Raw genomic sequence first — 14,121 nt, forward strand, 5'->3', positions numbered from 1 at the left:
ACAGTCTGTGAAATCAGCCAGCTGTGATACTGGACTGACTATTAAAAGGTTTTATTTCCCTAAATTACGTAGAATAAAAATGTCACAGGCTTCCCACCTGCACTTCCTGAGGGGATTTCTCTTCAGAGCAAGCTCCACTGTAAACACTGGCTTAGTAATAAGTCATGCAGAGGCTTTGTGCATGTGGTGCCTATTACAGAGACTGGAAGCAGCGCTACGTCTCCTGCAGTGGTATATGTTTCTACAAGAATGGAAACTACCTACTTTTAACTAGTACCAAACATGCTTGCTGAAGGGACTAAGGCCCGCTTCGTAAGCTGCTTTGAAACATAAGGCAAGAATCTGGGTCAAGCCTCGTCCCTTTTACACAGCAAATGCACAACAGCCTACGTGCTTTGTATGTTTTGCACCCAGTGTCAGGACTGGATGTATACCCAAGATAACAAAGTTTTGCACTCATTTTGCTGAAACAAATTTGAAGTAACAAATAAACCAGCTGAGGATACTCTGGTGAACAAAACCACTCCTAACAGTTTTCCTCTTCCAAGTGTTATGCTGTTTCTTTAATACTTAAATATATCAAAATGGTGCTTAGTCCCATTTAGTCTGACAATGTTGTCAAGTGCCATGCTGTTTCAGATAGAAAAATATTTCATAGTCATATCTTCTCAAAACTCGAGTCACTTTTAACCAGCGGTTTATAGTTACAAACAACAGGAGCTCACATGCCTTTGGGCACTTGCAGCAAAAAGCTTTTACTGAGAAGGGGTGAAGACACTCAGATGCAACAAAGCACTGCTGATGCAGAAAACTTTGTCATATTTAGTCAGTGTGTTACGATGGACAAGAGCCATTTGGGAAGGGCTCTGTCTTAACAATTCAGCTGCATCTCTTCACCTCCACTGGCACCGCAGTACAAAAAAAGTCAGCAAAGGATTCTTTGTAGAAAAAGAAAATAAGTTATGGATGAAAAGTTGTAAGGTAGTGTTATTATCAGATTCATCTTAGGGATAGACATTCACATGAAGGAAAAATCATAGGAAAGGAAGAGTCTGCCATAAAAGACTATTTGGTATGTAAGTAAAACAAGGAATGTCTGGGTCTGCAACAGGTCACTGACAAGAGATAAAGCAAGATGTAGGTTTGCCATGACTCAGCTCAGCAGTCTGGTGCAAAACCTAATAATAATAATAATAATAATAATAATAATAATAATAATAATAATAATAATAATAATAATAATAATAATTTTAAAACATCTGTAAAATTTGGCCTTAATTTTGGCTGAGGTTGTTCTCTAAAACTTCTTCATAAGCTGTTTTGGGGCTGGAGGGTTTCTCTTCCTATTGACTTTAAAATACCTGCCAGTTTTCTTACAATTTGGCTCCAGTGTTAAGCGCAAGGCTGAATTTCCACTTACAACCCACACACTATTTACTTTACTCATTCACATGCCTTGGAATTTATTACCAGCCTTTGATTTAGTTACTTGAAATGCGGCAGGTACATATGAATGGATGAAGTGATCCATTAAGTGCAATAATGCTATATTCATAACCTGCAATGAATTCACACTGCTGATACTTTCAGATTATTGAATTACATGGGAGTTTTTAAATATTATTTATTAGTTATATATATATTTAAAAAAAAAAAAAAAAAAAAAAGCGTTGATATTTTGTAACACTTGCAAAATCAAACTTTCAGAAGTTAGGAAATCGCACATTTGCATTTGCCCAAACAGCCTTAATTTTGACACATTTTGTTCAAGCTAGGGATGAAATGGAGAAGTTGCAGAATGAAAGATACTTGGGAAACCCCACGTTTCATGCTTCCTAATTTTGAAGTGTTGATTTTGTAATGAGACTGAACTTCAGATGAATCAGGGCCCTTGGGAAGAAAGAGTCCATGATGAAGATAATAGAAGATCATACCAGAACACACAAACATGAGGCCAAATTTAGGCTAGCCAGACAGATAATATCTGGCGCTTCTCAAACTCAGAGGACTTGATTTTCCACTTTAAAAAAAGGAAGTGTGACTTTCAAGTATGCATTGCTAGCTTACATTTCAAAGAAAGCCTACTCTGTTCCCATGCAGCCATATCAATGGGATCAAAGTGTTGATGACTTGTGATTGCTACACCGAGGCCAACTGCTGGAGGAAGCAGATAAGCAGTCTTGGCTACCAGCCACACACACTGTATTGCCAGTGGAGAGAACTAGTTGAAGAGGGCTCCTGGAGGGGGGCAGAGGAGGGTTCTTTTCCCAGCCTTCCCCCAGAGAGCTGCTGCAGCATCCCAGTAGCCTGTTGGTTCATCACCCGTCCTGCTGTGCTGGCTGCAGGACACGCCAGTGTTGGGTTGTGGTGCTAGGAAGCTTTCCTCAGCTCTGTGGGATCTCTGGAAAGCTTAGGATTTCTGGAAAAAACAATTTTGCAAGACAAAATAATGCATATTTTTTTCTACATTAAGAGTTCACTCCTTTTCCTCCTGCCACATGCATATGTGCACACCCTTCACATAACTGTATTTCAAAGTCCTGCTGGAAGTAAAAAAGATGTTAGAACTTCTCAGGATGAAGTAACAAGAACTTTTTTATATTGAAATGAGTCAGGGCTCCTAGACATGCAGGTAGGCCCGATGCCACCCCTAATATTAAAGAGATGTTAAAGCCAACTTCAGTGCACCAGATTCAAGAAAAATTTCATCCTGTGTTTCCTCCTTTCCTCCAGTGAATACCGATGTATGGGGTGCCCATTGCTGGTCCAGGTTATCCCAGTAAAAGTGTTACCACTGACATCAGTGTGACAGGTACCTGAAGCAACTTTTACCAGTTTCCCTGAATGAATCAGAATTTTAAATGTGCAAGGCAAGTGCTGAACATCTGCCACAGCTATTACAGGAAGAAAAAAAAAAAGAAAAAGAAAAAGAATAATGCCATCATAATAGCACATTTCTCTCTCAAGAAGCTTTGATGTCAGGAAACAAAATACCCAAGTGCAACTTCTTCATCTTTGGGGGTTGCCAGAAGAAGGTCTTTTTTGCCTCACAGACCACCACAAAGTTGAGACATGGAGAACAAGAGATTGTCCACATGACTCTTCTGTGAAAGTTCTGGATTTTCCAAATGGCAGTTTACAGTTACATGTTTATTCTTTTTTTCCAGTCAGCGAGTATTACAAAAATAAAGGACAGAAAAACAGAGGTTATGCTAATATTTCCCAAGTGACTATCAACAGCATGCAGTTTCAGTAAATTTTCTCAAGAAGCTAAGGAGGACACAGTCCATAGATAGACAGTTGTGGAATTATGTAGACAATCCTTTTGTAAAATTCTTATCTATAAAGCCATATTGGCAATTGTTTTTAGGTGGTTCTTTGAATTATCGGTAACATTCAGCATGTTCTCTGACAGACACCAACAGTAGAGGTAGTTAGGAATTTTCAGCAGAGCTGAAAAGTTCTTAGGTGAGCAAGTACATCTATCACTGTTAAAACATTTTTGCAGCTGATGAAACTACCAAATTTCTAATCTCCTGCCAAACACATTCAATAGTAGATGACTGACATTTAGACATTTTTTTCCTTTTTTATCAGATTTTCTGTCTTCAGAAAAAAAAAAAAAATCAAATTAGTTAAATTCTGTGTAATTGACTAAATACTGAGAATGATGGCCCATTGTACAGCTGTCCAGTACAATTCACTGCATAATGCAAAAGGTATTCTTCAAGTGGTGGAATAAATTATACCTTGCTTCCTCGTTGGGATGTTGATAGTGGATAAGCTGTTCATAAACATTAAATGTAACAACCCTTATTTGTGATTTCTTCTTTCTGCAAACCTCAGAAACTTCTGAACCAAACTTAATGCAGATCAATGAGCCATGCCAAAATGAAAACACTCATGGACACAAAATCATATTGTTGGACAAAAGCACAGAGTTGTCTTCAGTAGAAATATTTCTGCAAAAATCTCACTATCTTTATTATATAATTTGTTATTTGAATTTGGCCTGTATTTCTTTTTTTTCTTTTTCTTTTTTTTTTTTTCTGTTTTCCAGTGTAAGTGAACAACAATCATTTGGAATGGAAGGATCTTTGGTATGTCCATTCTTAAATTCTTTTATATAAACCATTTCCCACTGTCAGTTTACGTCATTCTGTTGTAGTGAACCTGGTGAAGAGGTGGAATGGGCTCTAGGTATTTACACACTTCAATTTTCCATGCTATATAATTCACAGGTGATTTGGTCCAAAGCTCAGAGAAGTTAATGTGAGTTTTTCTATTTCTCTATTGCAGAACTTTAACTCTTCATTATCTTTCTGAATGTTCACCTTTAAAACTCCTTCCTTGGAGTTTTACATTTTCATTTGAAGACCCACTGGAGAAGCTCATTCCAGGTCTGTAGCTGTCCTGTTTTTAATCTTTACCTAATTTCCTCCTTTCCACAGGGAGGCAGCTCTGTTGCTCCCATTTCCTTTCCAATTGCACCACGGATCCTTCTCAAAACCTATGTCACATGCCTGTCTGGTGTAACAAAGCGGGGACTAAGAGCTACCTGGCTTTGTTACTCTGATGCATGGTGGAATTTATGTTTCCACCACATATACATGCAAAATCAAATGCTTTACAGAAATCTATCAGAATCAATGCTCCACTCTCCAGAGCTATGAGATACCATAGGCAAAGGAAAAATACGGAAAAAAATAAAAATTAAAAAAAAAAAAAGTCTTGTTTTGGACCTGAACTCTTCTTGGGAGTAACTACATAAGCAATATTGTGGCACTGAGCTTAAAGGCTTTAGCTTTGCTGGACCCAAACTGACTCGCACAGAATCATCTTAGCTCTCTCTGGAACCACTGCACTGGTTGAACTGCAAACCAAATCATCTTCCCATGCATGATGGGAAGAGATGACTCAAACAAACTGGTTGTCTCATCTAAAAGGATATTCGGGCAAAATAGCTTGTTGCAAATAGTTGAGCTCAGTTTTTCCTGACAAAGACTTTAAGGAGCACCAATAGAGAGCAATAAAGTTCATTAAGAACTTTCAGACCTCTCAGCCACCTCACTTCCAGACAACGTCTCAGCCACCTCCCCCCATGAAAGGTAATACTAAAGCCACCAACTTGAATAGTTTAGGAGTTTGTCAAGAACACTATATAGTGCAATAAGCTAAAAACATTGGACCTCAGGACTGTTATCTAATGTGAAGAAGCAAACCAAGAAGCAAGAATTGGTGTGTGCCAAAAAAGTTCTCTGGTGAGAACTGCAATATGGGTGAAATGGGTGAAAGTTGTTGATGTGATACACTGCCATAAACCAGTTTTAGGATACAAGGTGTAGAACTGTTTGGCATTTGAGCCTAAAATTGATAGACAGTTAGGAATACTTGAAATGAAAACTTGTTTATTTAAACAGACATACATATTAAATATTTTCAAATAAATATATGTTTTGGAAGATCTAGCAGGTTATAAAATTAGGTCAGCTAGCCACTGGAACAGGTTAGCTGTTGCATTTTCACTGACTGGAAATAGTTAAATAAAAATTATACATCTTTATAGATGAAACTTCCCATCACCACCAGCAGCTATGAGCAGGAATCATTCAGTGACATTCCAAGGCTTCTGTTACGTAGGAGGCCAGCCGGGATCATCATAATGATCCCTTCTTGTTTTAAAAGCTCTGAATACTATATGCAATCCCTGTAATTAATCTAGCTCCATAGGCTTCTATTTACAAGGCAGTTATTTTGGCTGTCTGTATCAGGAGAAATAACTAGTTGCAGCCAGTCAGGGTTTATTGAAAGTAGGGAACTACTATTTGGAGCAAAGTCTGTTTCTAAAAAGCTTGCTGTATAAGTCTATGCTCTCTGGAAACACCGAAGTTGATCTCTATGACACATCCTATTTGCCGAAAGTTTACGGTAGATTGACTCATGCAGTTTTATGTTGTGCTCTGTTTAAAATACTATTTTTTTTTGGTTGAGTGGTAGCTGTTTCAGTGGTTACCTTTTGGTTTGATGGTTTGTTTTTATAGGGCAGAGAAAGTTTACCCAAATTACGAGCAGTTGCCAGTACTGCCTGAAGAAAAATGTCATCCTGACATTGATTTCTTTAGGGAATGAATCATGCAGCTATATAACTTTTAGCAGTGCTGTCTGTCTAGATTTGTGATCTTTTTTCTTTCTTTTAGCACAAAGTTTGTCACTTGAAACAATGCGTGATGTCTCGTCTTAAGAATATTTATAGTTTAGCCTATGTTTACTAACAGTTCTGTTCTGTGTCACTTGTGTCTGGCATATGCATCATCAGTAGTTCCATTTTGGTATAGAAACCCATAATTTCACTTTATATTTTGTCCATATGCATCATTTTTGTGGCTATCTTTTATCCACGATGGAGCATTACAAGGAGGCCTTCTTAATGATAGAAACCATAATGTGTCCCCAATATAGCACAGCATAGATAATTGTAGACAGGAGTTTAGGGGTATTTTTGGCTTTGACAATTAATGACTGCCTGCATGAAAATTTTAATGCATTGCATCACATAAAAAAACACCAAGAAAAAAAAAAAATACAATGGCACATTCCATCAGAGAGTTCCCTTGAGCTCAGTTAATCCAAACAAAATCAAAATGGCCAGATCTTTAAATCAGCACAAACAGAAAATCTAAGTAATGAATACAGCTTTATGGAGTTCTTCAGGCCAGATCTTGCTTACTTGAAGTGCTCTACTTAGGAAGAAAGGGCTGAGGATTCCCAGGAGCAGCAAAATCACAGTAGCAGATGTTTGTAGTCTGGTTCTAACCCTACGTAATTAGAATAACAGACAAATCATAACTTCTCATTTTCTCATCTGTGTTTTCTTGTTAAGATTGCTTGAGTCCTTTGTTTCCATGTTACTGTGCATCCTTGTTATTTATTAAGTGCCGTATGATGCAAATATTTGGAGATATAAAGCCATTGTGTCTTTGCTGTCATGTTTTTTAGGGACTCTAGTCCAAAAAAAACTCAACTATTGCCTCCTTGGAAGGAGGCTCAGAATTTAGGTTTTGTCTCCATCACCCTTACCACCAGGAGGACCAGAGAGACACTCACTGAACATGGTCTGTATGTATGGCAGGGCATGGCATGACAGTGGGTATGGTGATTGCATGAGATGGAGTCAGCACCGAGTGGCACCGAGACACCGTCATCCACACACAGTGGAAGACAGGGGAAGAGTTACTGACTCATTCCCCACCACAGATCCTCCTGAAGGGAAGGCACGTGCTGTCTGTGAATAACTTCTGTCAATTACTGCTAAGAGGCAGTAATTCATTTCCAGATCAATTAAGTCTAGAATTTAAAAATAAAAATAAAATGTTATTGCAGAAAAGAGGCCAGTTCCAGCTGGGGAACTGGCAGAAGTGGCATCCAGCAGGATGCCAGTCTAAATCCATTTGCAGCGCTCATGTGCACCCTGGTGAAATTGGCTTCCCACTTGTGTGAGCAGGCACGGCGCCATCCTGCTGCATGGGTACTGGGGCGGGTAGCCAAGCGATCATGCACACGCATTGACTGTGGCAAGCAGGGCACGAAGCCAATCCCAGGAATGTGGAGGCAACAGCATGGCCAGAGCCTCTGCACGGATTCAAGAGCTAATGGACCGTGTCAGCAGCACGAAGCTGGAGTCACCTCGGGGATCAGTCGAGCAGCCTCCTCCACTGCCTGAAGTAATTTTTATCACCAAGGGATCAGGTCATAAATTGCACAAGAAACAAAGAGGGAGGAGAGGAAGATGAGCAATTGGAGATTTCTTAATGGTGGACTTCATCAAGCTCTACTTACCTTTTGCATAGTCCTTGATCTTTTGATTATGTCATTAGTCTTTGAGAAAAAAAAAAAAAAAAAAAAGAAAGAAAAAAAAAAGAAAAAGCAAAAACAAACAAACAAAAAACAAACAAACAAAAAAAAACACATATCTGATGTGATGCAGCAGGGTGGATGCTTGCATGGCAAATCTCTCAAATCTCTTCTGTGTTATAAAGACAGGGAGCAGATAATATCAGAGGCAGCTTCTTACCATTAACTCAGCTCTTCACAAGTTCAGATTTTATCTGAATTGCTTTTGACTGGTTATAACCCAAGGGTGAGACCTCTTCACCACAGCATTGGACGAAAAAAACCCTGCCGGGATGCACTGGCTCCCCTCAGCACGTACTACTTTGACCAAACTGCAAGCACCTAGCAGAGAGTGTGGCAATTTCCTGTCCCTTAGACTGAAAGTGACCGTGAATCCTATAATAAAGTTGGAAACTCCAAAACACTTGGAGAAATGACAATGCCACATAATGTTTTACTGATACTGTCCTTGGAACTGATTTAATGTTACTTCTAAACTCATAAATTCCTTTGAAGGCTGTCATAAAAGCCCACATATTAAACAAAGCCACGCACCAAATTTTGTTGATGAGAAATAGTGTGCTGATTTATGAGCCTTTCTTCTATATCTATATTGCTATAGCCAGAGAACAGACAGATTAAAAAGCAAAGCACCCAAGCATGTGTCACTTTCTGTGTGGGGATGAGACAAACGCAAACTTGAAGTTTGGGAGAATCCTGCCTTGGGGAAAAATGCTGAAAACTCAGTGGTTCACAACAGTTCCCATCAGCAGCAAAATAATTGCTCTTCAGAAATCTTTCTATAAGCCCTGTAGCTCGAATTTATCCTTTCCAGGGATGGCTGAGTAGTAGTTGCAAGTAACGTGAATTACTCCAAATGGTAGAAGTCACAGCAGCCCGTTTATCCAGTCCATGCTGGTGCTGAACCTTATATGTTGAACTACTTTTAAACTAAAACCCACTTAAAATCGCTCATATTGTATACTTACGGGTACCTACGCTTCAGAGACATGCATGTGAAGTGGGGACTGGAATGCAGTCTTCTGGTTCACAAACCAGAAGTCAGAAGCTTCAGAGCTACCGGCAATAACCAGAACTGAGCAGAAAAATGTCTTCTTATTTTAATCTTTCTTCTTTACCCGGAACTTGGAGCTATAAAAAGTCTAATTCATTATCGGGTTTAAAAATAAACAAACAAAAGAAAAAAAAAAAAAAAAAAAAAAAAAAAAAAAAAACGGTTTTCAGAGTATGGACTGGGTGAAAGTTTTTTCCTTTGCCTTTGTTAAGATGTCAAGCAGAAAATATGCCACCACCATCACCTCCCTCCCCTTCACTACCAAACAGTGTCACAGTCAAGACAATTAACTAGGAAGGTGGGAGAACAAAGTTCAAAACTTTCTTTTTCTTGCCAGAAATACACCCACGCGGACATGAAACCAACTTTACGATACATGTTACACAATACTGTGCGTCCCCAAACAGCAAGGAAGCAATAGAGGAGGTAAGGGAGAGTTCATCGAGTGGGGCAGGCACATGTTTCAGACTCATTTGGCAGCAGGGTTCAGGCAGTGGCCAGGACCAGGGGCTCTGAGAGCAGCAAGTCAGCCCCTTTGGAGCAGTAAGCAGTCACTGTTACCATTGATGGTGGTCAGGAGGCCACCAAAAAAAAAAAAAAAAGTCAGGAATGCCTGTTTCAGGCTGTGCCTGTATTATTACATACCTATGGGCAAAGAGGGAGGTGTTCCAACTTCCTCTGGTCTCCTGTGGATTCTTTCTTTTTTATTGTGTCTCCCCTCTAGCTTCCTTGCAACTTTGCCTTCCCATTTTACCTGATGAGCTCATGAATCCTCCAGGGCATGTAGCTGCTCCCTGGTTTCGTTCATTTTTTTATTATTATTTTTATTTTTATTTTATTTTTATTTTTATTTTTATTTTTTTGCAAGGCACTGAATAAAGTGCTAAAATCTGTTAGGTTCTGGCTGTGATTGGAAAATATGTGTCAGAATTCAAACTGAAGAAGAAAAAAAAAAAAAGAGAGGAATTAAATACTTTGTAATTCTATATTATCTATAAATATGTGTGTTCTATCAGAAGTTCAGATGAATAATGCCAGCCACCACAGATGAATGCTAGGGGCAGGAGACTAAGATCCCATGGGAATGATGTGCTTGTATTTTGAAGTTTTTTCAATGTTATTCTAGATAAGCAGGTTTCATATAAAATCTACACATCAGCACATGACCTAGGTACCACTTACACGTTCACGTGATTTATCCTGGGCACCAGCTTAGTGTCTGCCATCTCTGGTGAATGTCTCATACCTACCAGCCAGCTTTCTCTGCAGCACCCTGCACAGTTCACCACTTCAGGGAAGGGTTGATAGAGAGCTGGCAAGCTAAGCTCAGGTTTGCACTAGCGCAAGGGTTCTCTGAAAAGGTTAAAAATAGGATCAACCTGCTTTATTTTGCCATGGTGGGGAATATGCCTGTTGTCTTGGGGTAACTCATGCACGACTTCACTGCTAATCACCACTAGAAACTTAGAAAGCAAACACAAAAGATTAGATACCTGTTCGACTTCAGTTCACAAAGGTGTGTTTAGGTCTGTTTCTAAACATAAATATTTTCATTAACCATGCAATCCTCTGTTTAATTGCTTACATTAATTATTTTTTCTTAGAGAGGAACCTCAAACCTGCATGGGAAGGTTATAGCTGGGCAGGACAGAAGTGTGATTCCAGGCAGAACATCACATTTGGTTCCTCTTTCTCAGCCCCAAATACCAATCCTACAAAGACTGGTATTCTGTATCATCCTACACTGGGTGTGTCTGGAATCCAGGGCCAGGGCTGAGCTCCAGGACTCAAGACATTGTGTGATCTCTAAGAGCAGAGTGAAAGAGAACCCTAAAAGACAGAAATGCCTGAGATAAGACTGTAAAAATCTAAGGCTGGTTAAATGCCCGTAATCTCTCGTGTAGACAAATAGTTAAATTTCTGTCAGGGAGCAGCATGTTCAGTTTTCTGAAGAAGCCATATTTCCCAGAAGGAATTACATAAATATTTATGAAAATAAAGCAGGAAATATTTTCCCAGGGTAGGACACTGTTCAGCACTACATCAGGTCAGCAGAAGCTGGGGTTTATTTTGTCAGTCTTCCCCTGGAACTGAATCATTGCCCTCTTGTTTGCAGAAATCTGTTCTGACACAGGAAGAGGCTGCACTTAGATAAACAGAATTACAAACCACACGGAGTATTTCACTTTCTATCACATCTGTGAATGCATATCTGAGCGCCTTACTATTTTGAACAGCTTCTCTGAGTGATTGCATGGAAAATAACAATAGGTATCTGTCTCAGGCTTCTCGGGAAATCTGATGCCATGTGAGTAAAGTCAAAGGCATCTTCAGTAGAATTAAAAGCCAGCAGACTGACTGTCAGAGAAGCCTTCACAAAGAAAGCATTTATGACTTGTTCACTATGAGCCAGTAAATTCTAGTAAAGTGCAAAAGCTAGAAACATGAAGTTACACTGCAGTGTTACCTGAGTGAGCAGAAGTCACACACAATTGAGGTAGGTTTAACAAACAGGGTACAGTGTCTGTTCAATAGGACATCTCATAAAGAGTCCAGCAGCTCTCTCAATTTATGGTCTGCAGCCCAAGCTCCTTCTGAGATCTCAGTACTGACCTGCTGCCCTTCTGCTCCCTGAGCATCAGCTCTCTCCGTATCCCTCCAGCCTCACAGCACACACTTCCAGCTGGAATCTGGTCACTTTTTCTGTTTAAGGGCTAAAAAAAGAATCTAGGAGGGGATAAAAGGGTGAAAGGAGAGGTAGGAATAACCCCAAAAGGGGTTGTCAGCTCTAAAGCCGACCTAAGTTACTCCTAATCTGCCATCCCCGAGTCAGACCTGGGAACATTCAAGATCATCTCTCAAGGTACCAAACTCAACAGAGTCAAACTCTGTAGGGAAGCCAAGGAGATCATAGCTGAGAGGGGAACATCTATTCCTATACTGCTGGGCTGCCCTTTAAGTATTTAAGAAAAAAAATACTAATATCATTAGAGTCCTATGAATGCTGTTTACTGAATGTAGAAACAAGGAGATTTTGGAGATTGTTTGTCCTTGTTCAGTTCTTTTTTGGCAGCTATTTGAGGCATATTAAGGTCTAGTCATTGCTTATATCTTACTCAGAGAAATAACACTGGTGGAGCCTTGTGTTTACAGGCTTGAGCAGACAGTGCATGGTGTCAAAACCAAAAATGACATTTTACAAAACACCCTTAGGTTTACTTTTCTGCCTCCACTTGGCAAACCACACAGTACCACTTTCCCTCTTCCATTCTCTCTAAGCTTTGCCATGATGATTGATGTATCCATTATGACATCTTGATACACTCCAAATCATCATGATCTGTTATACCATGAGAATAGAAAGCCATGTAGGAACCCAAAGCAAAGAAATACTTTCCCTTCTTTCTTTCTCTTTTACTTCAGATGCCCCCAGGTTTATTCAGTATACTGAGGTACAGGAAATAAAAGTTCTCCATAATACTAAATTTGGTTTAGAAAGGATGCCAGGAGATTCTCAGCATCTCTGTCTTGAATCAGTCCATGGTAATGGACAGGATGTGTTAACCTGGAGTTCACCCACAGAGTCTGGGAATCTATGAATAATTTAAATTGGCTGTAGAACTGGCCACCTTCTTATGAGCACCATTTTAGGATGTTGTCTGTACTCCTTATCATTTAAGTCATAAATGACTTACTCCTTGTCATTTAACTACTAACATGTGCATAACCAAGTGAAGGTAATACCAACGACCAAGGAAGTGCCTGGGCTCTGAGTAGGATTAATACTACAGGAAGGTTACCTGACTACTGCTCAGCTCAAAGCAACAGAATATTTCACAATTTTCCTTTTGTGTCTTCTGGTGGTTTCCTTGTAGAACATTCATGTCTTAGGAAATGTTTGTTTTATGTCTTTTATGTCTGGACAACACTGCTTAGCTTGTTTTTCTCCCTTGCCTACAGACATTTCTCTAAGCCTGATTCAATAAGAATTAACATGCACAATAGGCAATGTGCCTCATTAAATCTCCATCAGCAGTGAAGTTGCTTCAGGATTTTTCAATGAACCTGGTTTGATAAATACTGATTCACCAAAACCCAAAATTTTTGTTCTACTATATCTGTTGTGATGGATTTCCTGTTAAGGAAGATTTTCTAGCCCCAGGATGGGATTTCTGGTCGAACATACAAGAAGACGTAACTGATTAACAAAAAGCCCTGTAATAACAAGATAACCTTAAGGCTGCATTGCAAACGCTGGTTTGAGTTAGGCAGAGAAAGCATTTGAATCTGGATCTCTTACATTTTAAGTAAGTGGCGTCATTACCAAGCTCTTGGATATATTAAGCTCTGTTTCTCACTGTGTGTTTAGGGGTTTTGTGACTTTTATTGGAGGAAAAAAAATTGTAGGGTTTTGATTTCATTTCTAATGTGGAATGAGAACATTTGAAAATGATCGTAACAGCAGTATTCAAAAATATTGTCTGCTTTGTCCCAGTCAGTAACTTAACTGGTTAAACAAATGGATTCCTGTCTCACTTACACTTACCCCCTTTTATCACTGATAAATAACAAAGAACTCACTGCAAGTCTCTGACTATATTGGAGCAGATAGCATCATTCACGTCACTTTGGCAACTTTTCCCCAAATGCCTCCTCCAAAGCTAAGTACACTAACTTCCCACTCCTACGCTCTCTATTCTTGCTCTTACATTGACCTTCTGCTCACAAAATGGAAAGTGAAGAGAAGAAAAAGATAAATAAAACAGATTTACAGTGTACAAGTCGGAGGCACAGTGCCCAACGCAAATCACAGAGGAACAAGTTTATTCCTGGTACAACTGTATCCATCTCTAATCCCAGCTTTCACTTTCCTCCCCCTCTAGCTGTGGTGTATCTGTTATCAAGGCCACATTTGAAGGTGTTAGTTAGATAACATTCTTTAGCACTGAGACCACTGTTTATTTCTGAAAAGTACTGCATACAGTTTAACAAAAAAGAACAGTGTTTTGAAAAATGGGACAGTCTGTGACCAGGCTAGAAAGAAAGGGGGAGAGGAGTCTCTTGACCCCTCTTGGGGCTTTGGCCAACAGTTTATCCCACATGAAAGCTTGAAATCAAAGCCTTTCTGCAATACCTTTAAGAAAAGGTATCCGCTT

Source organism: Aythya fuligula, chromosome 2 (genome assembly GCF_009819795.1).
Source record: "Aythya fuligula isolate bAytFul2 chromosome 2, bAytFul2.pri, whole genome shotgun sequence".
NCBI classification, from domain to species: Eukaryota; Metazoa; Chordata; class Aves; order Anseriformes; family Anatidae; genus Aythya; species Aythya fuligula.